The following is a 4,627-nucleotide window of genomic DNA, read 5'->3' on the forward strand; positions in this document are numbered from 1 at the left end:
AAAAAAAACACAATAGAGCAGATCAATGAAACCAGGAGCTGGTTCTTTGAAAAGATCAACAAAATAGAACCTTGAGCCAGACTCATTTAAAACGAGAGAGAGAGAGAGAGATCTCAAAAGCAGAAATGACGGAGAAAGAACCAACACCACAGAAATGCAAAAAAATTATAAGAGAAAATTATGAAAACTTATATGCCTACAAATTGGATAACCTAAAAAAAATGGATAAATTCCTAGAAACATATCACCTCCCAAAACCAAATTGGGAAGAAACAGAAAATTTGAACATATAGCTACCAACAATGAAATTAAGTCTGTAATCAAAAAATTCCCGAGAAACAGAAGTCCAAGACCAAATGGTTGCATAGGCAAATTCCACCAAACTTCAAAGAAGAATACCTATTCTTGTCAAACCATTCCAAAAAAACAGAACAGAAAGGAAAGCTTCCAAATTCATCCTGAAGCCAGAATTACCCTGATACTGAAACCAGATAGACCCTCCAGAAAAAGAGAACCTTCTCTGATGAACCAGATGCAAAAACCCTCAACAAAACACTGGCAAAGCAAACCCAACAACACATTAAAAAAATCACTCACCATGATCAAGTGGTATTTGTTCCCGGGACAAAAGGGTGGGTTCAATATCTGCAAATCACTCAACATTTACATTGCATCAACAAGAGAAAGGATAAAAACCATATGACCATCGCAATCGATGCAGAAAAAGCACTTGACAAAATACAACATCCATTCATGATCAAAACCCTCAACAAAGCAGCTGTAGAGGGAACACACCTCAACATCATAAAGCCCTGGTATGAAAAACTCACGGCAAACATCATACTGAAGGGTGAAAAACCGAGTTTTTCCTCTCAGGTCAGCAACAAGACAAGGACGTCCACTCTCGCCACTTTTATTCAACACAGTGCCGGAGGTCCTAGCCACAGCAGTCGGACAAAAAGAAATAAAAGGCATCCAAATCACTAAGAAAAAAGCAAAAACTTTCACTATTTGCAGATGACATGATGCACGTACAGAAAACCCTAGAGTCCACCAAAAAACTACTAAAACTGAAACGGATTGAGTAAGGTCACAGAATACAAAATCAATATACAGATATCCACTGCATTTCTGCACACTAATAATGAGACAGCAGAAAGAGAAATTAAGAGAACAATCCTACTTACAATTGTACCAAAAATAAAATATTTAGGGTTAAACTTAACCAAGGAGGCAAGAGACCTGTCCTCTGACAACAATAAAACGCTGATGAAAGAAACTGAAGAGGACACAAATGAAAAGACATTCCATGGTCACGGACTGAAAGAACAAATTGTTAAAATGTCCATACTACCCAAAGCAATCTACACGCTTAATGCAATCTCTGTTAAAAACCAACAGTTTTTGTAGAACTAGAACAAATAATCCTAATACTCGTATGGACCACAGAAGACCCCAAATAGCCAAGGCAATCTTGAATAAGAAGATCAAAACTGGAGGCATCACAATCCCACCCTTCAAGATATGCTACAAAGCTGTAGTACTCAAAACAGTATGGCGCTGGCACAGAAACAGACGCATAGATCAATGGAACAGAATAGAGAGCTTGAGAATTAACCCGTGATTACACACGGTCAATCACTCTTCGACAAAGGAGGCAAGAATACGCAGTGGGGAAACGACCATCTCCTAAACAAACGGTGTTGGGAAAACCGAACAGCTACGTGCAAAAGAAGGAAACTGGACCACTTTCTCACGCCACACAGAAGTGGATCAACGACCAGAATGTGAGACCATAAAAATCCTAGAAGAAAGCACAGGCAGTAATTTCTCTGACATTGGCCACAAAAATGTCTCCTCAGAAATAAACATTAAGAAATTAAAAAAAAAAAAAAAAAAAGGTGGGGAGAATGCCTGGGTGGCTGAGTCGATGAAGCAACTGACTTGGACTCAGGTCATGATCTGGCGGTTCGGGAGTTCGAGCCCCACATGGGGCTCTGTGCCCACAGCTCAGAGCCTGGAGCCCGCTTCGGATTCTGTCTCTCTCTGTCCCCTCCCCCACTCACACACTCTTGCTCTCAAAAATAAACATTAAAAAAAATTTAAAAAGGTGTCCTCAGGCAAGGGAAACAAAAGGAAGAATAAACTATCGGGACTACGTCAAAATAAAAAGCTTCTGAGGGAGGGGACAACATGGGGGCGAAGTAGGGGGATCCCTACTTCCTGTCTCTCAAACCAAGAAGGGCTGAAGCCAGAGGACTTGGAACCCCAAGAGTCTGGGAGGCAAAGAGGCGGAGTCTACCAGGGAGACACGGGGACAACCTGAGGGGCCACAGGTGGGCGATCGCCAACTGGGGGAGATAAAACGCACAGGCATGGAGGGGAGGGACCCCTTCTGCGGGGAGACAAAGGGGAGAAAGGGCGGCCGGGGAAGCGGAGGGCTGTATCTGGACAAGATACAACAAGGGCTGTATCCCGGACCGGGAGGGAGAGGGATCCCATCTCTAGCTGCAGGGCTTTCTTTGGACTGGGGTCCACTGCCCTGTTCGCACACCTGGGGAGGAGGGGAGCCAGCCTGGGGTCCGGTGGTAGGTCAAGGGCGCGGTCTGCAGCAGGAGAAACCAGTCCCTTCCGCTCAAGTGCTGCGGGACAGGACCACACATCGGGCCGCACAGAGAGGGGCTTCCCCGGTGCGGGGGCGCACGGAGCGGGAGTTTAGGTCCCAGCCAAGCGCCGGGGCACAGGAGTCCGTGGGGCGAGACCGGCCGCCCCGTCTGCACCCGCCGCACCGTGAGGACGCGCCAACGGAGTCCACCAGGTCCGCGGAGAAGAGCCTGGAGGTCGCCATCTTTCTCCCCGCCCCCACCAAGGCGGGGCCCACAGCGGAGGCGGGACCGGCCACGCCAAGCCACGCCCCCCCGCGCGGGGACCAGCGTGTCTACTGGAGCGGGATAGACGCTGAGGAACCAGAGGGCCCCCTCCTCCAGACCAGCGCTGCTGCGTCCCTTGCCTGCGTTAATTCTAGGACGATTCTTATTTAGATATATTCTCCCTTCCTGTTCTTCTCTCTTCCCTCCTCGAGGCTGGTTACTCTGGGTGTTGGCTTGTTTAAGCAGACATATTTAATCCATTCTCTTGCTACTTGTTCTACACCTCCTTCTTTCCTTTCCCTCTTTCTCTGGAATGATCAAGCCGTATAGTTTTTCTGTCTGGGTAACGTTATCTTCGTTTCTTCCCCCCCCCCCCTCGCCCCCCACCCACCTTCCTTCTTTATTTTCCTTTCTCGCTCTCTGGATGAAGCCATTTAGTCTCTCTACCTGGTCCATGTTTATTTTTTTCTTTTTCCCCCCACCCCCGTCCTTGCTCTCTTTGTATGTGCACCGCCTCCACCCTGTTGTTTACTTGGAGCTGGTGTTTCTGGTGTTTTGCCTTTGCATTGTTTTTTGGTTTTGCTTGTTTGATTTGTCTATGTGTTTGCGTGTTTTTGTTTCCTATTTATCTGTTTTTTTTTTTTTTTTTTTTTTCCATTCCAGGGCTACTTCAAGGAACAAATCAAAGCACACCTGGTGGAGGGTCCAAAACATCACTATGAGTAGGGAGACAAAATAACCAAAGTCAGGGGCACCTGGGTGGCTCAGTTGGTTAAGCGTCGGACTTCAGCTCAGGTCATGATCTCACAGTTTGTGGGTTCGAGCCCCACATTGGGCTCGGTGCTGACAGCTCAGAGACTGGAGCCTGTTTCGGATTCTGTGTCTCCCTCTCTCTCTGACCCTCCCCACTCATGCTCTGTCTCTCTTTGTCTCAAAGTCTCAAAAATAAATAAATGTTAAAAAAAAAATTAAAAAAAAAAAAAAACTCAGAAGGGATAGAAAACTAGCCAAATTAACAAAATGGAAGAATTCTCCTCAAAAGAAATTCCAGGAAGAAGTGACAGCTAAAGAATTGATCAAAACAGATATAAGCAACATAACTGAACAAGAATTTAGAAGAATAGTTTTAAGTTTTAATAGCTGGGCTTGAAAAAAGCATAGAAGACAGTAGAGAATCTACTGCTGCAGAGATCAAGGAACTAAAAAGTAGTCATGATGAATTTAAAAATGCTATAAACAAGGTGCAAAATAACATGGAGGTGGCCACAGCGCAGACTGAAGAGGCAAAGGGGGAGAATAGGTGAATTCGAAGATAAAATTATGGAAAAAGAGGAAGCTGAGAAAAAGCTTTAAAAAAATCCAGGACCACGAGGGGAGAATTAGAGAACTAAGCGAGTCAATCAAACAGCACAGTATCTGTATCACAGGAATTCCAGAAGAAGAAGGGAGAGAGAAAGGGGCTGAAGGCGTACTTGAACAAATCATAGCTACAAATTCCCCAATCTGGGGAAGGAAACAGACATTGAAATCCAGGAGGCACAGAAAACTCCCTTCAGATGTAACTTGAATTGATCTTCTGCACGACATATAGTGAAACTGGAAAATACAAGGGTAAAGAGAGGATTCTGAAAGAAGCTAGGGATAAACGGGCCTTAACACACAAGGGTAGACATAGAAGGGTAGTAGGAGACCTGTCTACTGAAACTTGGCAGGCCAGAAAGGAATGGAGGAAATCTGCAATGTAATGACCAGGAAAA

This window comes from Panthera uncia (assembly GCF_023721935.1).
Source record: "Panthera uncia isolate 11264 chromosome A3 unlocalized genomic scaffold, Puncia_PCG_1.0 HiC_scaffold_11, whole genome shotgun sequence".
Lineage (NCBI taxonomy): Eukaryota > Metazoa > Chordata > Mammalia > Carnivora > Felidae > Panthera > Panthera uncia.